We start from the raw sequence: 27,072 nt of genomic DNA on the forward strand, positions 1-27,072 counted from the left end.
TGTCTTTGAAGGTTTTGGTTGGATTTTTTTGTTGGTCAGCTTAGCTCTGAACTCACTGTAACAGATCCAAGTGCCGCTTTGGCAAAATGGCTTTGCAAGCTGATAGGAAAGCCCCAGGGTGAGACTCCACACCTCGTCATAGGACATATCTGGTCCATGAAACCTCCTTCTGCCTGGAAAAAGGTGGGGGGCAGTGTGGGGCAGCATTTTGCGCTAATATAACTGCTCAATTTTGATGTGATCCCAAGTCAGTTGGAACTGCTGGTCCAAAGAAAAGAATGGCAATACACTCACCCAGCACACGCCCAAAAGAGGAGTTGGAAAGGAAAACCCATCAATCCCAGACCCCTCAGTAGCTGTCAAATTTCAGCCTCAGGTTACAGGCCTTCCTGTGGATGAGTGTGTGTGTGTGTGTGTGTGTGTGTGTGTGTGTGTGTCTTGCTTTGTAACTGGAAGATGTTTCAGAGATGAGCTTCCACGTAAGTCCCTGTGACATGGGACGCAGCTTTGGCATTTAGGAGAAAAAGCATTGCAAACTTGAATACTCGTTTGCCCAGTTGTTATAGAAATGGCTTCCAAGGCAAACAGATATTCTTCTTATTTTAAATATATATTTTATTGATTTTTTACAGAGAGGAAGGGAGAGGGATAGAGAGTTAGAAACATCGGTGAGAGAGAAACATCAATCAGCCGCCTCCTGCACGCCCCCTCCTGGGGATGTGCCCGCAACCAAGGCACATGCCCTTGACCGGAATCCAACCTGGGACCCTTGAGTCCATAGGCTGACGCTCTATCCACTGAGCCACACCAGTTAGGGCCAAATAGACATTCTCTGTGTATGTGTGAGGAATGCTCCCGAAATTCTTAAATGCTTAAAGCATGCCTGTACCTGAGCCACTTCCTCTAAGGAAGGTCACATTTTTCTTCTCGTTGAACTCTTTCAGCCGTCCAACTCGATTTGCATATTGAGCTTCCAGAACTTATTTTCAACTATCCTGAGGAGCTGGGGCATGAAGAACACATTCTGATGTCTTTAGCTACAAATTGGTAAGCAAATGAACTCCGGGGGAGGGGGGGGGGCAGAAGGAGGGGGACCCCCCGTCCACCTTAAACCCAGCCTGTTTATGACGGGGAGGAAGTTCCGATCAGTGTAAAAGTCTCCAACACATCACCTCCATTGGGGAGCGGGACGAGCCCTTGTAAATAGGAGCCATCAAAGCAGCAGCCATTGCAATGAAATGAAGCAAATCAATTGTTTTTTGAGAAAGGTGCCTTTCAGATCTCCTTCCTCGGGCCCTGGGCTTCCGAGCCAAGTTCACAGGAAAGCAACTTGAGCCGAGAACTTGGGATGGCAGCTCGGGGTCTGGGAAAAGGTCAGGGGGTTGGCCGGTCAACCGTCCTTTCCCCAATCTGTGGCCAGGGAATCAGCATGTTCCTGGAAAGCCATTTTAAGCAATTCGGTGACATTGGCCTCAGAATAAACAAAAGCCAAAGGGCTCCAATAGACACAGTTTCTCATGTGGTGGAATTGCTTCTACCCATCAGCTGCCTGCTATTTAATATGGCATTAACGGTTTTCCCCTCCAAAATAGGTTATGGTTTATCAGAATTGATAACTGTGTCAGGTGCATGTAGACTTAGAGATGTTATTTATTTATTTATTTATTTGGGGATGGGGGGGGGGGATCAAAACATCTTCGGTACCTCCATCCGAGCTTTGTGTTCTGTAAAAGAATTTCAGCTGCAAAGAGGAAGCTAGCTGAGTGTGGTTTCTCTTTAAGCCAGGAGGGTAGTGATGACTATATCCTGATGATTTCTTTTAACACAGTAACAGCGTGGCTTTCGTGTAGCAAACACTGAACCGGTCACCCTCACATGTTGTCCCCGGGGAAATGTGACTGTGCTCATCTCCATCCATGGTGGGATTACAGATCAGAATCTTGTTTTGTGAATCTTTGCGAAGTGCCTGGCCTGTTGTAGGTACGCGCGGTCTTTCTATCAGATAAATAGAAATCAAGGTAGGTAGGGTTGGAAAGAATTAATTTCGGGACTGAGAATTTGAATTCAAGTGTTTAATCCTTTGGAGAGGGCAAAGCCGAAGGGATGAACTTGCAGAGCGTGCTTTCCCCGTGTGGTCACATGGACGGTCTTTCGTGTTTTGGTCGTGAATGCCACTTCGAAGCTGGGAGGGACTGACAGGTAAGCAATACATGTGTTTGTGTTTAAAAGGTATCTACACTAATAAAAGGGAAAGATGTAAATTGACTGTACCATTGCCACACCCACCAGCCAATCAGGAATGAGTATGCAAATTATCCAACAAGGATGGCAGGTTAATTTGCATACACAGGTACCGAGTAGCCAGGGGTGGGACACTTGCTTCGTCAGGCATTTCGCATTGCCCAAGCTGCTCCGGGCCTCTGGGCAGCATGGGAGACTGCAACCTGGGCATGTGCCCTGATCGGAAATCGAACCCTGATCTCCTGGTTCATAGATTGATGCTCAACTACTGAGCCATGCCAGCCAGGCCATCCCTGTCTTTCGGTGACACATGACTGTATATTGATTTCTAGGCGAGTCACTGTTATATGTCACAGGCAGAAATTCAGTGTTTGAGGATGATGGAACTGGCACAAATCAAAGAAACCTGTAGAAATTCTCAGGACCTCAGATAAGTGTGTGGCTATTGCCATCCTCTATGGTAGGGGGTAATAGCATAGTGTCTTGGGTGATTTATTAGAGCTCCTCTCACTTCTTGATCTTGTTGGCTAATACACACTCAAAATCAATAATGCAGCCTGTCTCAAGTTATTTCCTTACCTAGATGGCCAAATTGGCAAATACAACGAGTGGAACAAATGAAACATGATTTTTAAAAATTATGCTACATATGTCTCTCCATTTGGTACTTGGATCCGTATAAATGAAACGTGAGTGGCCAGTGTAAAAAGTCAGAGGTCTCGCCCTAGCTGGTTTGGCTCCCTGGATAGAGTGTCAGTTCTCAGACTGAGGGTCCCGGGTTCGATTCTGGTCAAACTAGATAGTGTGTCTCTTTTACATCTCTCTCTCTCTCTCTCTCTCTCTCTCTCTCTCTCTCTCTCTCCCTCTCCCTCCTTCTCCTCCCCCCCCCCCCCTTCTCCCTTCCATTCTCTCTAAAAATCAATGGAAAAATATCTTTTGGTGTGGATTCACCTAAAAAAAAAATAATCAAGAGTTCTTTAAATTTTTTCCCTTTTTTAAAAATTGAGTTCTTTAAATTTACACCTATTCTTTTTTTTTTTTTTAATTAAACCCATGACTAAAAAAAAAATCTAATCTTTTCCTTTTCCTGAAGGAAACATGGAAAAATGTGTCCGTGTGGATTCTGACTACGTGACTGTAAAAAAATGACAGAAATGGGGCTTCCGGCCTATAAATCATCCCTCCCCTTCATTGGCTACTGTCTGTTTTATGAGCTTTGGCTGAGCCACAAATATTTGACCGGTATCAAGCCCTAATTTAGGAGAGAAGCTAATGAGGGAAATGTCTTCTGCATTCTGCAGGCAATGAAATACCCTTTCAAGTAACATGGTGATGATGGTGTTTGCATTCTTCCCCCTTCACGAATATCCAGTCATCCTGAATGAATTAATTGAGGTCCGAGAGTAGCGAATGTACAATTACCTGACACACATACGCAGCTCACAAGTATAAAATATTTGCATTGGGCTCCATCCATCACATTTATGGGATTTCCCATGTTCGTTATGATTGTAGGCTCAAATGCTAACGACCCTTAGCCTGGCAGGGATACTGGGATGCAAGCAGTTGTGTGGCAGTGAGTCCTTCCAGATTCATCTGGTTTCCACAGGTTAATGGAGAATTTGAAGTCATTATCTTTCGCCCTAGCTGGTTTGGCTCAGTGGGTAGAGCATCGGCCTGTGGACTGAAGGGTCCCTGGTTTGATTCCAGTCAAGGGCACATGCCCGGGTTGCTCCCCAGTAAGGAGCGTACAGGAGGGAGCTGATCAATGATTCTCTCTCATCATTGATGTTTCTATCTGGTCGATTGGTTGTTTTAATCATTCTGCTTTTCGGTCACTGGGCTTTTATTATATAGGTTATCTATGGATATCTACCTACCTAATTCCATTTCATTTTGAATGCACATGAGGATTAATTTGGATTGTACTTGGAGATAGATAGATAGATAGATAGATAGATAGATCTCCCAATATGAATTTAATGAGCTTTTTCAGTGTGCAGATCATGTTTTTTATCTTGTTTTTCTTTCTTTTTTTACTCTGGAAAACGTTTGTTATCACTTACTTATTTGTTATTTAGCTTTTTCTACCTGTTTTAGCTCCTGGGCTTTTGAGTTTGGTTTTGCTTTTAACTCTTTTGGGCTGAGTATGTGACTTCCTCAGGTGCTTCTCCATGGCTCTTAGCATTTATCTGGCTCATTTGCATATCACAAGCTCTGAGAGCCCAGGTTCTGCGTCATAGGCACTGCACAAGCTCCAGCCCTGGCCTGACTCGAGTGCTACACAGGAAAGACTTGGTCAGTCAAGGAGGAAAGGACTGGATTTCCCCCTCCCTTATCCATGCTCTGCATTCTCCATCTTTTAGCCTTAACGACTAGTTTTATTTTGTTTTTTAAATAGTATTTTGATTTCAGTAATCCCACTTTTAATTCACGAGAGCTCATTCATGTGCTTTCATCGGTCTTTTCTCAAAGAAGCTGGCTCTTTTATGAATGGCAGCACTGCCTGAGCTCTCTCTAAAGACACGGCTTGAACATGTGCAAGCGTTGTCTTCTGTTCTCTGAATTCCCTGTTTCCTTTGGCATCTGTGTGTGCTGTTTGGTTTCCTCCAATCGATACTTGAATGAATATTGATTCATTGACTCTCTTTCCATGTTTTTGAATGAAAGAATGCCTTATCAATATAGGGAGTTGGAGTCTGATTCTTTGTAGTTATTTCCTCCCTCCAAATAGGTGTTGTCTGGGACAGGTTTGGCTGAACGGAGAATTGCTTGGGTGAAGGATGATGAGAGAAACCTCAAATCCCTTCTCCAACTTGGATGTGCATGTGTGTTACCTGCAGGACTCATGAATGCCAATTCTAATTCAGTAGGTGGGGCCTGAGAGTCTCAATATCTAACAAGACGCCTACGTAGCTGCCCTGATAACCACACACTGAGTGCTACGGCCTCAGTGATCCCTCTAGCTCAGTGACTATCTGCAAACTGCGGCTCGCGAGCCTCATGCAGCTCTTTGGCCCCTTGAGTTTTTAGCAAAGGCCAGCTTAGGAGTACCCAAATTAAGTAAATAACAAGATACCTACCTATATAGTTTAAGTTTAAAAAATTGGGCTCTCCAAAGAAATTTCATTCATTGTACTGTTGATTTTGGCTCTGTTGACTAATGAGTTTGCCGACCACTGCTCTAGCGTCTTAATGTTGAAGATTTTCCTAAAGCAATTATGGCCAGGCATGTAGATTGTGGTCCTGTTTTGTTCCAGGTCATTGTAGAATGGCTGTGGGGATTAATTCGGATTGTACTTGGATGTATTGCATATGCATAACCCAGTGATGGTCATGACATGACACATTAATCACTGGGTGAGGGGGAATAAAGTTATTTTAGATCAACAAGGACATATTCTGGAAACATCTCCTCCATGAACATTAAGTCTGATCAGTCTTGCCAACAGATCCTTCTCTCCGAAGCTGGGATGCTGGTCGGCAGAATAGTAAAGGAAGCAGCTTTTGTTGAGCCCAAGCCAACCATGTCTACATGCATTTGGGAACACACCAATTTCTAGAAGGAGAACGGAAGTGTGCGTACCACATGTGCAGGGAACATCTGCAGGGCAAGTGCCTACAGGGTTAAACCCGGTGTATGGGCATCCGAAGCGCGTGCCATTTTGGAGAATAAAAATAGTGTGTACCTTATTAAAAAGCCAGCTGACAGGGTCAGCAGCCCAGTCACAGGCTACCTACCCAGAACAATTTCATTTTTAATGGGTTTTACCATGTCTTTCATAAGCCTGCCCATCGGAATTGAGTCATCAAAGCTTGCCCGTTTCCTCCAAGACAGATTTTAGCCCGAGAGCTCGGAGTAATTATCCCACTGGATGTTAGCCTGTGTCGCTATTTCAGCCTCGTCCATCATCCCAAACAGCGACATCCTCTGCCTGCTAATTTCTTCCCATGGATTAGCTGCTCTCACTTGTCTATCTTTTTTTTTTTTTTTTTTAATTTTATTTCTGGGAGGTGGTGTGGTGGGGGGGTATGTGTGAAATATTGCCTGCTGCCCCTGTTTTAATAAGCTGAGCCAGGCATGCACCACTGCACCGCGCCTCGCTCCTATTTCTTCCGGCTCCGAGAATGAGCTGCCGGGGAACAGCCGGCTCTGAATGTGAAGGTGAAAGCGTGGCCAGGGCTCCCTGCAGCCCGAGGCCAGGGCTGCATGCCGTGCTGAGCTGGCCACTCGGCATGGACCCGCTCCCTGTGTATCCAACGCTGTGTTGCTCTACACTGAGTGGCCAGATTATGATGATCTCTGAATGCATACTAATCTGGCCACTCACTGTAGGTCCTATATAATGAAAGGCTAATATGCAAATTGTCCCCTCGACTAGGAGTTCGACCAGCAGGCAGGCCACCCAACCACCCATGTCCCCTCCTCCCCCTGGCCAGGCTGGCCGGACCCCACCCATGCAAGAATTCATGCACCGGGCCTCTAATATACATATATGGGTTATGTCTATTATATCTATACACACATTGAGTGGCCAGGTTATTATGCATTCAGAGATCATCATAATCTGGCCGCTCAGTGTATATCTTATATAATAAAAGGCTAATATACAAATTGTCCCCTTGACCAGGAGTTCAGGCAACCGCCCATGACCCCTCCCCTTGGCCAGGCTGGTCAGACTCCACCCCCCCCTCCCATGCACGAATTCATGCACCGGGCCTCTAATATACATACATGGGTTATGTATGTTATATATCTATACACACATGGAGTGGCCAGATTATTATGCATTCAGAGATCATAATAATCTGGCCACTCAGTGTATTATCTCTTGCTCCTCTCGGTCTCTGATCTTTATTCTCCCCCTTCCCCCCCGTTTCACCTTTGCCCCGCCTGTGTGCCTCCAATCAGAAAACCACATGCACACGGGGTGGGGGCTGGGGGACGGTTTTCTCCATCCTGTACCACAATGGCCCCGTGGGAACATTTGAGTTCGAGGGTTCAGGCACTTCTTTCTTCTTGGGCCTCTCAGGGGGGAACACAGTTTCCCACGCTGAGAACATCTCTCCTCTCAGGTGGATGGAAGGAAGGCAAGGGTCCGGGGGCCATACCGAGGTGGGTTTTCATCCTGTCTCTGCCACATGGCAGCTCTGTGACCTGCGGTAAGGTGTTCGACCTTTTATCCCTCAGTAGGGATAACTATGTGTCTTTTGCCAGGGTTAGAGTGAACATTGACAAGTGCGATCGTGTGTATCGGCCGCATAGTAAGCATCCTAGCGCATGGAGCTGACTGTGTTTTCTTCACCCCAGTAATTAAACAGACGGGCTTTCCCCTAGTACCTGCTGTTCATGAGCTACTGGGGCTTTGAGCTTTGCAGTGGATCCTGGAAAGTCAGATGGAAGGAAGGCAGGAGCTGAGGGGGCTTGCACACAAGTCTGGTCTCACTTTCACGGCCTTTTTCAGGGGGTCTGAAGCTCTGCGGAACCTACCCATCTATGGGACTAGACTTCTCTCTCAAGGTTCTCCTTGAGGGTCTGGATGCTGGTTTGAAAGACTCATGTGCCGGGCCAGTGTGGCTCAGTGGTTGAGCATCGACCTATGAACCAGGAGGTCACGGTTCAATTGCCAGTCAGGGCATATCCAGTAGGGGGCATGCAGGAGGCAGTTGACCAATGATTCTCTCATCATTAATGTTTCTACTCTTTCTCTCCCTTTCTCTCTCAAATCAATAAAAATATATTTATTAAAAAAAAAGAAAAAGAAAAAAGAAAGACACGTTTTTCCTCATTGAAAACAGGTAACAAACAGCCTGGCCAGCATGGCTCAGTGGTTGAGCGTCAACCCATGAACCAAAATGTCCCCATTCGATTCCCGGTCAGAACACATGCCCGGGTTGCAGACCCCATTCTCTGGTGGGACATGTGCAGGAGGCAGCCAGTCAAGGATTCTCTCTCATCATTGATATATTTTTTTTTCTCTCTCTCCCTCTCCCTTCCTCTCTGAAATCAATAAAAAAAAATATATATATAAAAGGAGCCAAAACCGGTTTGGCTCAGTGGATAGAGCATCAGCCTGTGGACTGAAGGGTCCCTGGTTCGATTCCGGTCAAGGGCATGTACCTTGGTTGTGGGCACATCCCCAGTAGGGGGTGTGCAGGAGGCAGCTGTTCAATGATTCTCTTTAATGTTTCTAACTCTCTATCCCTCTCTCTTCCTCTCTGTAAAAAAATCAAAATATATTAAAAGAACAACAACAAAAAACAAACAGGTAACATGTAAGACCCTGGAGCCCCAGGCAAAGAGGACAACGGACAGACCGCTCTCTCAGATAAAATCTTCAAACGGATCAAGGCCAAAGTCACGGAGGCTCAGTCTTTCCAACCTTTAGCAAAGGCCAGTCTCCCGAGGAGAGCTGGCGAGTTCAGGAAAAGCTGAGGCTTGGTCTCCCAGCACCAGAACTCTCACACAGCTGCTGATAAATTGGAGATGGATAATTTTTATCCCGCACAGGAGGAAGTGCGCGGGACAGTAATTGGTAATTCTTCGAGAGAGTGGCTCAGCTCCCAGGTCTCTCTCTCGAGAGAGGTCTTTGGAAATGTGCTATCATTTGGAATTAGATTAATCAGAGCACCGCCTGGCATCGGAAATGTTGGAATTGGTTAGAAGTTTTTCTTCCTCCCCTTCCCCCCCCCCCCTCCTCCACTTCGGAAACATAAAGCGTCCATACTCTTCATTTACACATAAATTATATAAGTGGATAAAATCCTCCTCATTAGAGAATGACCTTGATGTTAGGACACGCTGATAGGATAGGTGATGTTCTCGGGAATTTTGCAAATTTTTGACATTAGTGACGGTTCAGTGGCAGTAGCAAGATCATTAGTGTGGAGTCAAATACTTCTGTACTCGCAGGGCAGTAATTAAAATGACGTTCTCCAACTATTTATCTGTAGTTCGTCCGATGAGATGTTATAGATACTTACAATAGGTGTAGTTCATCTTCCATTTGTCACTCTTTGTGGTCTTTTCTTTCCATCTCCTATTTCTGGGGCCCTGGGTAAAGTAGGATGGACAGGGTGTATCCATGTTGGCCTAGAAAGGGCATGACCCAAAGACTGGCGAGAGAAACTCACCCATCCCCCGGGTCCTTGGCTCACCCCACTGAGGAAATTCCCAGCCTATGTGCTGCTGTCTTTTCTTCCTCTCCCTGCTCCCTCCCTCCCCCTAACCAATGGAACAAATAATTGTATTTAGAAAAAACAGCCAAAACCGGTGTGGCTCAGTGGATAGAGCATCAGACTGCAGACTGAAAGGTCCCAGGTTCGATTCTGGTCAAGGGCATGTACCTTGGTTGTGGGCACATCCCCAGTGGGAGGTGTGTAAGAGGCAGCTGATCAACGTTTCTCTCTCATGAATGTCCAGCTCTCTATCCCTCTTCCTTTCTCTCTGTAAAAAATCAATAAAATATATTAAAAATAAATAAAAACAAAAACACTGTCAATGGCCTATCATGATCTATTACTCATTTCCTTTCTGTTGAACTTTCAGGCTGTTTCCAAACTTACTGTTATTAAAAAAAAAATGTCTTTTTATGTAGCTCTGACTTTTTTTTTTTTAGGATTAGGGTTGCAGAATATTACTGGGTCAAAGGCTGTGCCCTTTTAGGGATTCATGTTTTTTGTTTGCTTTCCAGATCAGTCATATCAAGTATACTCTGACACTATCTGAAGAGCCTCAGCTCATTTCACCCTTCATATATTTTTTTTATTATTATTATTTTAAAATATATTTTATTGATTTTTCACAGAGAGGAAGAGAGAGGGATAGAGAGTTAGAAACATCGATGAGAGAGAATCATCGATCAGCTGCCTCTTGCACACCCCCCACTGGGGATGTGCCCACAACCAAGGTACATTCCCTTGCCCGGAATCGAACCCGGGACCCTTCAGTCCGCAGGCCGACGCTCTATCCACTGAGCCAAACCGGTCCCGGCAATATTTTATTTTTCTTAATCCTTATATTCCAGGATAGTTTTCCCATTTGCTTTTTTTTTTTTTTTTTTTTTTTTTTTTAAGAGAGAATAGAAAGAAGGAAGGGAAGGAAGGATGGATGGTGGGGGGGGGGGGGAGAGAGAGAGAGAGAGAGAGAGAGAGAGAGAGAGAGATGGATATGCATCTTCCAGGGCCTGGAATTGAACCTGCAACCCAGGAACATGCCCATGACCAGGAATCGTATCCTTCAGTGTGCGGGGTGATGCTCTGACCACTGGGCACCACTGGCCGGGGCTCACCCTCCATCATATTTAATAACATTATCAGGTTTTACTCCTTTAAGTCATTGAAGAATGACAGCTCATTTGAAAAGTGTTCACTCATTGTTTTTCCCTGTGAAGTCGCCTTTCGCCGTGTGCTTTTTGGCTGTGCGTGGTTTTCCATGCTGCGTGTTCATGTTCTCCGCATGGCAGTGGTTTTCTCAGTGATCTGAAAGTCGTTTTCATATTCTACACCCTTAATTCTTCATAGTCTTGCAAATTTCGATTTGCCTTTTAATGTGATGGGTATTTTAGCACAGATCGTTTAAATCTCTTTTAGTCAGATATTCATGTTCTTTATTGTTTCTTTATTTCTCCTTTACATAGGTATACTGAGCCTAAACAAACATTGACCTTTATTTTTCTAGTTTTATGCCCTCCCCCGCTTCCCGTTTGATTAAATTCTTTAACTCTGTGGACTTGATTTTGTCTGTACTTTTTCATTTTCCTATGCCAGGCCTTTTTATTTTATTGAATGTATTTATTTTTTTTACCCTCTAAAAATTTATTTTTATCTTTATTTCTTATTTTATTTTTAACTAAATGTTTTATTTTATCTCACAATATATAAATTCTCAAGTTTAAGGTCATAATTCCTTTGATACAGCATTCAGTATTTGGCATACACACACACAACACACACACACACACACACACACACACACACACACACACATATATATATACACAAAGAAGTATTTTTTTCATGCATTTACAACACTGAAAACGTTAAACAAATATATAGATAGAAACCTATTTTACATATATATATATATATATTTTTCCCCATTTTTTTTATTAAGGTATTATATGTGTACATATGTTACCATTGCCCCCTCCCACCCCACTCCCATACATGCCCTCACCCCCCCAGTGTTTTGTGTCCATTGGTTATGCTTATCTGCATGCATACAAGTCTTTCTGTTGATCTCTTATCTCCCCCACCTCTCCCTAACCTTCCCGCTGTAATTTGACATTCTGTTTGATGCTTTACTGCCTCTGTATCTCTTTTTGTTTATCAGCTTATAATGTTCTTTATTATCCACAAATGAGTGAGATCATGTGGTCTGTGCGAGGCCTTTTTGTCCAGGGCACACAGAAAGCCAGGGAGCACAGGAGCCACAGCTGCCAGGGGTCTAAAAGGCTTTGGTGATGGGGGTGCAGTGCCAATGGTTTTGAGGGGTTCAAAAGTTACATGTGGATTTTAGACTATGGGGGAGGGGTCCGTTCCCTCAACCCCCACATTATTCAAGGGTCAGCTGTATTTCACATCGCCAACCATGTAAAAAGAGTATCAGATTCCATCCTGTGTGCTCAGACCTATGTGAAAACTCATGGGAGACATGAAAGAAATCTCATCTTACCTTCAGCTTAATTCGCCTGTGTTTCATGCACAAATGCATATACGTTGGTTTGTGTGTGCAAACATTATTCGTGTGAATACTATCCCTAGCCAGGTGATCTTGTTAACAGCCTGTGGGTATAGCCATGTCCAACTGTTCCAAGTTCAATATTGCCTCGCTGATGGAACAGAATGGAAAAGGAAAGTCGCATTGAAGGCGTGCTGTAAGGAATAAAAGCTTACTAATATTAGGTTCAGAATTTCCACATCCACTTTGGGTCTTCAAGATCTTTTGCCAGTGTTAATTAATTAGCATTCATAGTGCCCTGGGAAGTAAATATTATCATCTCAATTTTAAATAAAATTGGAGAATGAAGGTTAAGTGGTTTCCCTCCGGCTACAGCGGGATTACGTTTTGCTTTTTATAAGGAAAATGAAAAGGACTATCTAATAACACATTAAATGAGATCGAGGATGTAGAGGTCCCTGTTTACAATACTTGGCACCTAGTAGGCTTGCGATAACCGTGCTGAATTTTTAAAATCGGTATCTGGTTATGATCTCTATTTTCCATAAATGAGTGAGATCATGTGGTACTTTTCTTTCATTGCCTGGCTTATTTCACTTAACATAATGCTCTCCACTTCCATCCATGCTGCTGCAAATGGTAAGAATTCCTTCTTTTTTATGGCAGCGTAGTATTCCATTGTGTAGATGTACCATAGTTTTCTAATCCGCTCCTCTGCCGATTGGCACTTAGGCTGTTTCCAAATCTTAGCTATGGTGAATTGTGCTGCTATGAACATAGGGGTGCATATGTCCTTTCTAATTGGTGTTTCTAGTTTCTTGGGATATATTCCTAGAAGTGGGATTACTGGTTCAAATGGGAGCTCCATTTTTAGTTTTTTGAGGAAACCCATACTTATATTACATGTAACAAAGTGAATTTTTAGAGAAATGAAGGAGAGAAAAGTCTCTAATTATAAAAAGTAAGCCCCATAAACTTGACTACCATAGTGATTGAATGGAGTCTTAGGAACAATTTATCCAGATACCTAAGGACTCAAATGCCCTCATTCAGTAAGAATAGTTTGTCAGTTCCTAGCTAATAAGTTTTCTTTCTTGACAACATAGTCTATTAAAAAATCCAGGTTAAAAAACAGAATACACTCCTATACTATAGCATATATACAATACTATAGCATACTTATAGGTATATATTAGGATATGAATACATGTATACAAATACATGTATATAGTTTATACAGTCAATAATATGTTCAAAGTAATTAAGATATGTCAGTCTTTTCAATAAAGTGACGTTTCAGTTTATCACTTCATTTTGCTAGTAAAGTTGGTTATATGGTCAACTTGCTAAACTCTTAGGAGGAGGCCCTGGCAGATGCTCTTATCTAATTACTTAGTGTTAAACATCATCACCAATTGGAGAAAGGATGATAGAGCCAGAGGCTATGAAGTAAAAAGCCAGAGAAAACTTTAAATTTGCTGTGTACAGTCTACTTCCATAAACACTTGTGTTTTTTGTTTTAAAAAATATATATTTGTATTGATTTCAGAGAAAGGGAGAGGGAGCGAGAGATAGAAACATCAATGATGAGAGAGAATTATGGATGGGCTGCCTCCTGCCCACCCCCTACTGGGGATGAGCCTGCAACCCAGGCATGTGCCCTTGACTGGAATCAAACCTGGGACCCTTCAGTCGGCAGGCTGATGCTCTTAGCCACTGAGCCAAACTGACCAGGGCTTGTGTGTGTGTTTTTAAAGAGCTATTTACATTTTACTCTCACTGCCATTTCTCCTCATCCTTGATAAATATGAATTGCAGGCAAATTGGGAGACATTCTGGTCAAATTTTGTCATTTTTTTTGGTTAAAGCCATATCTATTGTTTTTTGGTGCAAGCACATAGGTATATTAAGAACCATAAAACCACCAAATTTTACCAATATTTAATTACATTTTAGAATATGGTATATCAGTTCTGACTTAAAAGAATGTTGCATAATATAAAACCCGCATTAATATGTGCATAAAAATATTCAAAAGGACCTATAGTTTTTGCATGAAAGTATTCCAAGGCTTAAGTGACTAGCACAGTGGTTTCAAATCCTTGTTTAAAATATGCCCCTTCTTAGGAGAAAAAAAAAAAGAAAAAGAAAAATGATGGGTATTCACATGATTGACAACCTTTCCAAATAGAAGTGTTGCTATAATTAAGCAATAATGTATGAGTGAGTGTACATTATGACAAATTGGAAGCTTGGCTGATTAGATTGAGCATATAAGTTGTCAGTATAATTATCATATTTTAATCATTTTTCTCCATTTTTTATAACAGCATTGTCTTCAGCCTCATTTGGTGCTTATTAGATTGATATTCTAAGAGGAATTGTACAACATAAAACATTTCCTTAAACAGGATGAACTTTAGATAAGGCTTTGGGAATGTCTATAAACATTTATAATGATGGCTGTTATGTTTCTGCCTTCTTCTAGCCACTGTTTCGCTTTGTGCAAAAAAAATGGAGATTTCTTTTCACGATAAAGTGGGTAATCTTGAGCTTGTCTCTGTGAAACACCACTATATTTCAATAGAAGCAGCTAAAATATTTGCTAAACCTGCCTTCACCCTATAGGGTTTCCCCCCATCCACTGCCTGTTCTTATCTGCAGACAGATCCTTCAGATGGATAACTCAAGTCCTTAGACTTATTTGCTTCTGTTAACCGATTTGACTCTCTGCAGTCAGAAAGGTGGAGTCTGCAAGACACACAGGAAAGGCACTTTGTGGGGAGAGGGGAGGGAGATGGAGGTGAGGGTCCAGCTTCTACTTACTACCCAATGAGGAATGGCAAGATACCACGTAGTAACCGAGTTTTAAATTCAGCGCCTGAAAACTGATAATTCTCACCTATGAAATGGACATTTAGGAAGCACATTAAGTGGCTTGAATACATATATATTTTAAAAATATATTTTTATTGATTTCAGAGAGGCAGGGAGAAGGAGAGAGAAGAAACATCAACAATGAGAGAGAATCGTGGATCGGCTGCCTCCTGCACACCCTCCCCTGGAGATCCAGCCCACAACCCGGGCATGTGCCCTGACAGGGGAATCGAACTGTGACCTCCTGGTTCACAGGTCAATGCTCAACCACCGAGCAACACCCACCAGGCAGCCACTTGAAGATTAATGTCCCTTTTTCCTGCCCCAAATCAGGGTGCTCGCTCTCAGGAGTCCCAGCAATCCCTCCTCCTTCCGTGGAGATAAAATCTTCACCAGAATTTATTGCTCTTTTTACAGAGAGGAAAGGAGAGGGATAGTTAGAAACATCCATCAGCGGCGGCCTCCACTCCCCCTACTGGGGATGTGCCCGCAACCAAGGTACGTGCCCCTGACCTGAATCAAACCTGGGACCTTTCAGTCCGCAGGCCGACGCTCTATCCACTGAGCCATACCGGCCAGGGCACCTGCAAGGTCTTTTTTGTCCCACCCAGGCTCCCCCCCACCCTCAGGTCTCCTGGAATTTGGGTGCAGTTTCTCGTCAAGTCTTGTCCTCCAGTAACACCCACAGATTCGCAGGGGAAATGAGGAAATGAAATAGCGCAGCAACCTTTTGAATCCCCCCTTTTTGCCATCTTGGAAATGGAACACAGCAGTAGGCGTTTCATCACATGCACATCATATGATGTAAAAGACAGAGTAAGGCACCTTCACATTCAGAGGGGAACGTGACCTCCCAGACACCAGACACTGTCCCCTGGGGAGCTAAGTCCCGCTGGCATGTGTGTCTCACGATACACACCTGTGTGTCTCATGTTGCACACCTGTCCACCGCACACACATGACCTCCCGGGCTGCAAACACCTGCATTCAGTCTGTCCCCTGAAACTTGCTTCTGCATCCCCCTTCTCTCTCTCCTAAGCATGTCATCTCGATTTATCCAGAATGCTATTGATTCCGGGGTACCCCGTTTGGAGAATGTTAGCCCGTCTCGCTGGCTGTGTAAGGTCTTCCCAGGAGCAGGTACCCCGTGGCCACGGCGCCCGATGCCAGATGCCCATTTGTTCCCACGGGTGTCTGACAGCGGGCGGCGATTCTCAAAAATCAAACGTGATGGCTCGCCCGCCCGAGTCCTTGGGGGTTTTGCAGCACCCAGATCCGTTAGCCGAGTGTCATTCTGTGCGCCGTGCAGTCCGGGGTCTCGATTGTTGTGCAGATCGGGTGATGGATGGGATGGCCTAGAGAAAAGTAGGGAAGAAAGAAAGAACAGAACAGCATTCCTGGCGGACCCTGCAGGGACAGAGCAGATCGGATCCCTCAAATCCCCTGGCCACCCGGCCATTGTCACCCAGGTGATGGATGGGGAATCCCATCAGCTCGGAGCTGAGAGGGGAAGGCGGTCCTCACAGCCCTCACCCTGTCCCTGCAAACAGCTGAGAGAGGCCCGCACCCAGACACCCATGCACTGGAGCGGGCTGTGTCCTTCCCGTGCCCGAGGGAGATGGTCACTTTGTGTGCCACCAGGGTTGTGCTTTAGGGGTAGGCACCTCTAAAAGGCAGCGCGCTGAATGGCTCACGTTCTGTAACTACTACTTCAGTCTCAAACAGAGCTCATAGGCGTGCTAGTGCGACTGGGAAATTGATATATATATATATTTTAGCTTGTAAACACTGACTTCTGAGTTTGTGTTGTGGATTGTAAACACTGACTACTGAGTGTGTGTGTTGTGGATTATATGGAGTCTTGTGGCCCTTCCAAGTCACAGCTAGCCTCTCAGACACGGTTCCCCATGAAAGCTGAAATTAGAGAGTAATGGAGGGCCCTAGGTGGTGTGGCTCAATGGATAGTGTTGGACTGCAGGGTCCCAGGTTTGATTCCGGTCAAGGGCATGCACCTTGACTGTGGGCACATCCCCAGTGGGGGGATGTGCAGGAGGCAGCTGATCGATGTTTGTCTCTCATTGATGTTTCTAACTCTCTATACTTCTCCCTTCATCTGTAAAAAAGTCAAATATATTTAAAAAAAAAAAAGAGTAATAGAGAGACAGGTGGGTGGACTATATATGATTTACCTTTTATTTAAATTTTTTAACTTTTAGGGGGGGGCAATGGTAAAATATGTACACAGATAATAATTTAATAAAAAATAAAATTAAAAAATAAAATTTTCAACTTTTAAATCTATTTTTATTGACTTTGGAGAGGGAGAGAAACATCAATGATGAGAGAATCATTGATGCACTGCCTCCTGCTCACCCCCTACTGGGGATCGAGCCTGAAACCTGGCATGTGCCTGACTGGGAATCGAACCAGCAACCCTCTGGTTCCTGGGTTGATGCTCAACCACACCGGCTGGGCTATATGATTTATCTTTAGGAATGATATTAGTAGGCTCCAGGCATGATATAGTATAGATGCTTGAAGAAAAGATTTTTATTTCTCTTTATACTGTGAAACCAATTTCCAGGAAATCATTAACTCAAACATAGGCATTGACAAAATATGTTAGCATTGACAAAAATCAAATATAGTTGCAAGAATATATATTTAGTGGATTGATGGTCATCTTAATCTTTGATAAATATTTAAACTCCAAAATACCCATCTATTCCTCATCATTGACCTAAACATTTTTGACAAGGGAGTCCTTTCTCTCTCTTTAAAATTGCTTATTTCTTGGTTGAGCTGGAAATATTGAAAGGGGCGGGGGGAAGGTGTCATTGCTATGATCTGAGACTAAGAAACTTCAGGCCCCATAAATTTGTTTTATTTGATTTAGATGAGGCAGCAGGTAATGTAACTGGACACAGTTGACAAGAAATTATTTTTTATTTAAAGAACTATTTGAAGAACACGCTCATTAAAGAAAATTTAGGGGGAAGGTAGAAACGTAAGCGGAATATACAAATACACAGATAGTCCTATCACCCATATAGGCAATATGCGACTAGGATTTTAGATTTTTTGATGTGCCTTTTGGAATATAGCAAGGCAAGAAGTGGCAGGCGTGTTTTAATATTAAGATTGAAGGCCAGTAACCAACTTGGGAGAAAACAAAATTTTAAGCCAATCTTTATAATAGCAGTTCATTTTCACCCCAATTACGTCTAGTTATATATATATATATATATATATATATATATATATATATATATATATAATAGCATCTCCCTTCAAACTATTATGATCAACAGCTTCGTGTTATATGGCTGGTGGCATGCGTTACTTAATTTCAGAAGCTATGCATCTGATGGATGATTTAAATGCTTATAAACAAAACCTTTGCAATGAGAAACTAAAAGTGTATGTTAGACATAAGCAAGCTCTCAAAACACCCAAACTCTTTTATTATGAGAGTTGTCTTATTAGGGAAAATACAAAGTGAATCCAATCTTGCAACAGACCAGAGAAAAATGGGAACAAAAGGACATTCCAGCAGCTGGAGGTGACATCCAATCTTATCTGTCAGTAAGCCAGATGTCAGGCGCTTCTTGGTAGAGTATCCTCATGCCTTGTGACTCTGTTGAGGCCATGAATGTTGTTGTATCTACAAAAACAAACACACACAAGTACAAGTTCAGAGGTGTTTCTGTGTCACGGCCCTCTTGTGGGGTGACGCAACATTGAACATCGGTCTGAATCGCCACAATCTGGGGCTTCCTCTCTTCCGGACCAGATTTCACTTTGGTTCTTTTTGATCTTGTACTTCAAGTATTGTGCTGACCATAGTATGACCATAGTATGTTTAATGACCTGTCTCTCCTGTTTGACTGTGTGTAGATGAGAGCTGGTATTGTCCCTGGCTGGCATATCTCGCAGAGAGAACAGATAATGTCAGTAATGTTTTATTTAAAGAGGGAAATAATTGTGTGTATGTGAGAAAGAGAGGTGGGAGTGGAATTAGGTAGACATGGACCTGGGTTTGTAGTCCCGTGAGCAAGCGGGACCTGGTGAGAATGGCTCAGCAGGCCAGATTTTCAGGCCACTACAAGAAAGATCTGATTAAACACAAGAGCTTTCCCATGATGACTCGGGGTTGCCTCAATATGTGATGAACCTCCTGAGGTGGAAAGGCGAGCGGGAGCTACATGCATATCTCACATGGATGATATAGAACGAGTTTAAATGAACTCTAAACTCGCTTTAGAACGAGTTTAAATGAACTCTAAACTCGCTTCTGACACCATGAACCTAATTCTAGTAAGGTATCGATTCTAAGTGGAGTGGATAAAGGGAAATAACACTACCAAATCAAAAACATTTAGTTTAAAAATGAACATGTTAAATTAGCACCTATTTTATACACAGACATGGTTCTAGCCATTTTGAATGCCCCTATGAAAATGGCAAAAAGATCCCTTCCCTTAAGGAGCTTAGATCTTAGTGAGGGAGACAGATAACAAGTAGAAGAATCCCACAAAATAATTTTAGATAGCAGTTAGTGCTATGGGGACAAATAGGCTACTGTACAGAGTGAGTGGGGTTGGGGCCGGATAACATTAGATGAACCATCAAACAAAAAACGTGTGTGTAATAATAGTCTGTATTGTATTTTAGTAGCATTTCTAGAAAAAAAAATAATTTCCAGGACATGCTTCGTACTGGCATTGCAAAACGTTAACATTATCTCTGGTTCGGTGGATTTGGTGGATACCAAAGAGGGGAGGCAGCACGCTGGTCTGGAGAACTTGGAACCATTTGGATTTAAAAAAATGTTTGTTCTCATTCTGATATAGCAATATTTTTAGAAAGCATTAAAATATTAATAATGTTAAATCATCAGAGGAAATGCCTTAGTAATATTTCAGAAACTAGATTTTTCGATTACTTATTATTCATTTCCTTTCTTAAATTGTCATTGTGATTTATTTACTGCATAATTGAAGCAGGGTTACTTTTAGATAGTATTAACATATTTCACTGTAGTGGGTTGTTAGTCTTAGGACATAGTTTGCTGAATCAATTTTGTAATTAAGAAGGTAGTGGCATGGCTAAGAGCTTATTAGTTCTCAATGCTTTTTCCTATGAATTGTCTCTTTAATGTTTATCAGGAACGAGGATTAACTCATGACAAATTTATGGTAAAAATTGAAATTTGAAAATCTTTGTTGTCATTCTTGTTCTGTTAAAAATGACTTTAACGGTCTTGGTGACGTTTAAATGTTTTCATTTGTTTATTGGGGAGATTTAGAAGAGGTTCATTTATTTTTCAAAGGTGTGGTATAAAAATAACTTTCTATAAATCAAGTATTAAACTTTCTAAATGAACATTCATTATTGTACAAACAACTGCAAACCAATATTTTCATCCTATTTTTAAAAATATCTTGAACACAAACAGTACTTAGGAAATAAAAATATAGAAGAGGATTTATGGTAAAATAATTCGGAGGAGGTTATGTTCAGTGTCTAAAAGATAACTTTTAATTTGTTTGTTTGTTTTTGTTTTTTTATTATATAAAAGCCAGGAGGTGCCTTCTCTGCTGATGCTCCCCCTTCTGGCCACCAGGTGGCAGACTTTTACTGCAAATCTAAATTCCTGCCTGGCAGTGTAGCTGTGGGTATTTTATTTGTAAATGCTCACTGTCCCGAAATCATTTCTCCTTTTCAACTCCAGCACACGACTTTAAAACTTGCCTTTGAATTGAATTCGTAGACATTGATTTAGTCTGTTTCAGACCCACACTCACAGTTTCTATGTAAGTACTCCTCTTCTGGTTCCCTCTTGTGAGATTTGTATTGATTTTGAGATGTCTGTTTATGTTCATACATGCACATCAATAATAGAGCTCTTCGTTTGAAAAACAGTGAAAAGTTTATGGCAAAAATAAGGCTATATTTAAAACATAGAAAAATGGAAAATGAATATTTAAAAATATAAAAATAGGTCTTTTTTTTTATTTGAAAAAAGAACCACAAAAAAACCTACTTAAGTATATTTTTTACATGAAATCTATTGCATGGGTGTTATTTTTCACAAATATCTAAAAATATATATCCAAAATTCCTAATTTTCTAATTGGAGAAATAAGTATAAGTTGATTAGTATATTTAATTTAACATTTAATTTTTAAATGGCAAAAATTAAATATCAGAATTCTGTACTTTTTTATTTTGTATATACTTTGGCTCAAATAAGTTATTAAAATAATATAAATTTAAAGTGTTGGGAATATTGAATTCAGTGTAAGACTATATTTCATGTGTTTAAGTGGTCAGAATTTTAATTTCTGTATATAATGCCTGAAATTAAATAGTAACATAGTCTAAGAAACAATATGTAAAAATAATCAAAGAACATCAGTATTGCAGTTTTTATGCATATTAAGATTTTAAGTTTAATAGATGCTGATTTAATTAATATCTGATTTTATGTGATGCATCATCTAAACCATTTTAAGAAGTGTGTGATTGAAACAGGATAAACCAGAAAAAAAGCAGATCTTGTTTAAATCATTCACAACATTTTTGTGTGTGTTTTTTCTTTTAACAGGATACACAAATCTTATCATAAGCATACGCACTGAAGTGTCTTAGAAAATTGGTAAGTTGACGTACCAGCCGCTAGAATTTATGTTTCTGCTGTGGCATTTACAACAGTAAATTGTAAAATGACTAAAGAACTAGTTGTGGCAAATTAACAAAGGACAGTTATGCGAAAAGAAAGCAGAACTTACTGGAAGGTGCGTGAGGAAGCCCCATTATTTAAACCCAGCCTCCCTCTCCTGCTAGAATCTGCCTGCCTCTGGACTGTGTTATCAGAAATAGTGAAATTAATATTTTTCTCCTTGGTTCTGGGAAAACTCTGCATCCCATTGTTTGTCCCAGTTGAAAAATATCCAATTCCCAGAATTGCTAAAACTGGCAATGGGTTGTCCTGATTTTCCTTGATTGTTTTTTATTTTGAAAGAATTCAAAATACACATACAAAAAAACTACTTGGTTCTTTCTCATTGTTCATACCGTTATTTCTCAGTCACAAATACATTGCCATTTCGTGAACTAGGCTTCTGGAATCTTCCTCTTTTTTTGACATAAACTGGACATAGTTATCATAGATGTTTACCTTTAATGGGGCTACTAGGTGTCGCTTTTGATGCCTCTTTCAATCTGACCTCTTTTCATGAACATCCGCGTGTACCTTAGGAAGTGAATAAAACTTTGCTTTCCTTGATAGTCAGCAGTTAACCCTCATTATTGAGACTCTGATCAAATTTTCATCTTAGGATCCTGAGTGTGCTTTCGCTTTCAGTGGTATACAAGGGGGCTCTGCTTACAATAATTGATCCATCCCACACTTCAAGCCCACTGATAGCACACAGTGATGGGCAGGCATCGTAGCCATGGTAGGGTGGACTTCAGAAGAAAAAAAAGAAAAATCGAGACCTAGCCCCTTTAGAGTTCTGCAAATTGTGAAAGAATTAGGTCATATCATGTATCATATCAAAATGAAATCGCAGCGCTGACCTTTCTAGACTCAAAATGTTGCCCTGGAAATATAAAAAGAGTAAAATATATATCATTTGAGCCACATTTGCCTGGTTGAGAAGGAAAATACTACCAACTTCATTATCTTTCTGTACCTATTTTTCCATTAGCAATTTTATATGATGAAGGGACTAAAACACAGTTTGAACTTGAATGCTTAGATGTAAGTGAGAGTCTACAGAGAAGCTTGGCAGTGCTAAGAACCCCAAATATGAAATATAGTATTTTAAGTGAACTGGCTGAATATTACAGACAAAATTGCTTTTCTTTAAAGTATATAGATGCCCCCTTTCTTTATTCCAGATACTGTCCTATGAAAACAAATGCAAATATTTTTAAAGCCAATGGATCACAGTACCTATGCATCGGGACTCTTTGTTTTGACTGAATTTTTTACCAAAACTCCAGAAAATGCACAGACAGAGCTTATTTTATATCCTAGCATTCTGAATATTTAATAAGAGACTCTTTGGTGAAGGAAGGACTGGTTATTCAAAGCAAACTGGAGTAGCATTTTTATTTCATAAATCATTTAAGGGCTAGTAAGGAAAAAAAAAAGGGGGGGGTGTTTTCTACTTTTGTTCATTTCATGGAACTTGCATTACTTTTGCAAAGCTTAAAAGCGATCATTAGAGTTTACTAATGTTTGCCATTTGTTCACAGCGGCAAACATGTTTTGTAAAGCGAAGGGGATCTCTCTCCGAGAAGCATTCTGCAGCAGCCACAGAGCTACACGAAGCGAACGCCGCAAAAATGAGGTGGGGTATAAAGTTTATTGCGTATGAAACGTATTCTGAGCTAATATAACGGTCCTTGCGAATTACCAGCTACGGGAGGGCATGTATCTGGTGGGAAAAAAGAAACGTAAGAGTTTGCCTGTCTACGGCGCATATTCTTGATTTGGCTGAGGGGCCGCCACGTCCCAATCCTAATATCTCCCCTTGAAGAGGAAATCCAATTCATTAACTTGGCCAAACGCTTTCAAAGTTTCTTCTCAGCCGGGACCGCTTTGACCTTCTTTATCCCGACCACTCGAGAGATCAGAAATACAAATCACAGTGAGTGATATCCAGTCGTTTGTAGCTCAGAAGCCACCTCTAAAGGTAAATTACCTTTATGCTGAAATACCCATATTCTTAAATGAGCTGCCAGGCACATTTAGAATGCCGTGATGATGAGCGTTCTAAAACTGGCATGATGTCCTTTTTAAATGTTTTGGTTTTAAACATGTGAGACAAAGTAGTTTTCTAAAACGGCGTTCATAGCAAAATGTGTTTTTAAATGTCCTTAGAGAGTTCTCCTGTCTCTCTAATTTATGTGTTTAAGCCCAATATTAAAAGCAAAGCTGCCAAATGAACAATCCTTAGCATAAAAATAGTTCTTGTTATTCAAGTTTTATTTCAAAATTATGGGAGAAATAAGTCTTCTTAGGCCTATGCTTGCATGGGCAAAAAATGAATTAAATTTATATATATGCTTTTTTACTGAATAATCTCTTAATTCATGTTTTTTTTTTTTTTTGTTTTTTTTTTACTGAGTAATCTCTTAATACTTAGAACATGAGTATAAAATGCATTCTAAACAATTCAGTGGGTAATATCAGATGCATTTACCAAGAAATCTTAATCACTACCCAGAACTATTTCAAATGATTTTTATTTGCGATATTAAATAAAAAGGTTTACAGTTCATTTGTTACAAAATCATCGCGTTAGAAGCCAAGCAATGCTATGCAGAGTTTGCAGAGTATTGACAGAAACAGAATGGGATTCTTGCGGGTCATATTTAGAATATATTGGAATTTTGCAGAGACAGTAAACAAATAATATAAAGATTTTTAAAGATTAAGACAAATGAAGATGATATTTCAAGGTTACTTATGCTTTGGGGTGTTGCTATTTTTACATGTTTTTGGTTTGACAAAGCTATGTTATAATCACCAAAGGGGAGGGCAATATAAAGTGAGATTTCTTTGAACTCTTAAAAGATAATGCTAATATAAATGATGGGTTACTTTTCTTAGCCAACTGTGACTTCATTAATGTGAGAGAAAGTAATGAATCTCAACACTTTAAGGTTTTAAAATAAAATTAAGTTAGCATTATCTGGAAAATCTTGTTTTGAAGAACAACATTGAGGAAAACTATAAAAATCCATCCATTTTAGAACCGAGTTTATAAGAGATATATAAATTTCTATTAGCTATGCCTGCCGCTTTGGTCTCATATAGCATTTAGATTTTATATGCTCTAATATATACTTCATCCTGTATATCTGTTTAAGGGCAATGTTATTTGTGTTATAATTTTAGTAAACATTTCAAAGTAATTTGAAGTAATTTAAGTAATTCTCAAAATGTTCCTCTCAAACAAAATGATTTAAAAGATAAAATCTAAATGCTATATGAGACCAAAGGGGCAGGCATAGCTAATTGAAAATTATATAAGTCTGAAGAACATTTACATGATAACTCTTATAGATTTGGTTCTAACATAATGGATGAGTTTTTATAGTTTTTTCGCATCACTGTAAGCTTTGCATTGACTAAAGAATGTATTCATTGCACACCATCATGTCTAGATCCATTTCCCTCCTTCCCTGGCTTACTGCCTCACTCACCCCTTCCCAGACCTGTCCCAGGCACCCAGTGGTGAGGACAGACACTGGATACCCAGATATTTCCATGGCCACTTCATAAGGGTCCGGAGTTATTGGGGTGCCTTCTCGTGTCCCTCTTCCTTAGTGCTCCTTCTTAGGCCACTTACCTAACGGCCCCTCTGTCTGTTAGCTGTTGATTCTATCACTGGCCCTTTTCCCGTGAAAGTTACTGTATCCACCCAGGGAACTGAGAGAGGTACAGTAACTTTAATTTAAAAATGGGATTTCTTGTTGGGAGCTGGATGTCCTGAAACAATCTCTCTGCTTTGGGAACCGGGTATTCTTGCCTTTCCTTTTTCTGCTCCCCATCCTTCGTGCCAAATAAGGGGGCATGGAGGATCTTTGGTAACTTTAGGCCCACATAACGGTTTCCTGAGCAGGATTTTAAGGGGGAAAGAACCTGCAGGGCGGAGCCCCCCCAAAACGGTTGGAATTTTTTTCCCTCCTCTCATTTGCATAGCGAGATTTAATTTCCATCCCTTAAATATGACGAATTGCCGAGATTTTCTCCAGTTAATGCTTTTAACAGCTCCCAATAAACTCCATTAATCAGGCGAGCTCGGGGCCCAGTGTGCAGCCGGGAAGCGGCTAATTTGCTTGATGAGACCCCGACTTTGGTGAATAAACAGGTGGATAATCTGAGGGCTTTATGGCCTTAATTACAGTCTAATCAGTTCAGCGGATGGCGGGCAGGAGAGGAAGGAAAAAAGGGGGTGGTGATGGGAGAAGTGGTTGGGGGGGGGGGGGAACAGGTCAAAGCCATGTCTCCTAAAATAGAGGAGACGCGCACCCTAAAGACACCTGGGCTACTTCTTCGATTTAGTTCCTCGTTTTGTCTTAGTTTCTGTCTCCTCGGCTGCTTTCCTGTCCCTCCTGCTTCTTTCCCGCTGGCCCGCGGGCCCCCTGGAGCCACCAGCTTCGGGGCTCTGGCCCTGCGCCTCTGCGGATCGGGGTCACTTTGCGCACCGCTTCTCCCTCCCCAGCTTCTCCTTTCTTCCCTCTGCTCCCCCCAAGCCTGCTTCCACCTCTCCCCGCCGCCACCGCCGCCTATCAGCCTCGCAGGCACCTGACAGCTCCCGTCAAGGGCATCCCAAGTTTGAAGGACAGCGCAGCCTCCATCTGGTCCGGGCCCCAGATGTGCCTCCGCTTCCCCTCCGCTCCGCCTCCCCGTTAGCAGACCCGGAGCCGCAGCTCTGCGCGCCCAAGTTCACTGTCACTGCCAGAAGGAGCTCCATTCGCCCCGTCTTTTGTGCGCTGCCTGCTCCCCTTTCGGCTGATGGGGGATCCGTGCGAGGGCCGTGAGGTTTCTTTGAACCCCAAGGTCTAGGGAGTCTCCTGGCCAGTCCACCCGGAGGGATGTGCAAAGGGGAGGCCCCCGGGGAGGCTGCCCGGGGAGGGGACGCGCGGGACAGTCAGGCCCTGGGGCCAAGCTCTGTCCCAAGAGCCCGCACCCTCCGTGCTCCTCCCAAGGTGGGCTGGGACATCCTGGTCATCCTGGGACATCCAGCGAGGGGTCCCCGCACCCCTAGAACTGGGGTCCCTTAAAAGGAACGCAGGCCGCCCCCTCTCCACCCCCCACGCCTGCACCTGCAGCTCAGCTGGGGCGGGTGATGGAGGAGCGCCCCACTTTGGGGATGGAAACTGCTGCCTTTTGGACCGCAGGGCAGGGGTCAGCCAACGCCAGGGGACGATCCCCCAGGCCTCCTGCCGGGAAAGGGGGTTACAGGACCCGGAGGAGGGGGACCCGCTGCCAGGCCGGGAGAAAGCGCCCCCAAAGCTCCCGACTCTCAGCCGAGCTCACTGGCCTGCGGATCCGCCCGCGTTGTCTCCGCATTTTGGGGCGCCAGACCTCCCACCGGGGGTGGCCGATGGCCCGATGCCCAGGACAAGGGCATGGGGTCTGGAGAGGCGGCCACCCAACCACCCGGTGGCTTTGGGTCCGAGGCGCTGCGTGATTGCGCCCAATGGCCTGCACTTGACTTTATTCCGCGCCCTCCGCCTCCGCCCCG

The 27,072-nt window shown here is 42.4% G+C and overlaps 1 protein-coding gene and 1 long non-coding RNA gene across 2 annotated transcripts in view; one reads left to right on the forward strand and one right to left on the reverse strand.

Moving 5' to 3' along the window:
- The first annotated feature begins 942 nt into the window (after nucleotides 1-942).
- The window catches only part of LOC311614273, a 29,005-nt gene continuing 2,875 nt past the window's right edge, over nucleotides 943-27,072 (forward strand). The window contains exons 1-3 of the long non-coding RNA XR_014793614.1: nucleotides 943-1,047; nucleotides 21,411-21,461; nucleotides 23,069-23,163. This is a non-coding gene — a long non-coding RNA (uncharacterized lncRNA). The remainder of the gene's footprint in view (nucleotides 1,048-21,410; nucleotides 21,462-23,068; nucleotides 23,164-27,072) is intronic.
- SPATA17 (spermatogenesis associated 17) overlaps nucleotides 18,121-27,072 on the reverse strand; it is a 165,422-nt gene continuing 156,470 nt past the window's right edge. The window contains exon 12 of the transcript XR_014793608.1: nucleotides 18,121-18,464. The gene's annotated coding sequence lies outside the window, so the exon portion shown is untranslated. The remainder of the gene's footprint in view (nucleotides 18,465-27,072) is intronic.

The sequence above is a fragment of the Pipistrellus hanaki genome, assembly GCF_964339955.1.
Source record: "Pipistrellus hanaki genome assembly, chromosome: 20".
NCBI classification, from domain to species: domain Eukaryota; kingdom Metazoa; phylum Chordata; class Mammalia; order Chiroptera; family Vespertilionidae; genus Pipistrellus; species Pipistrellus hanaki.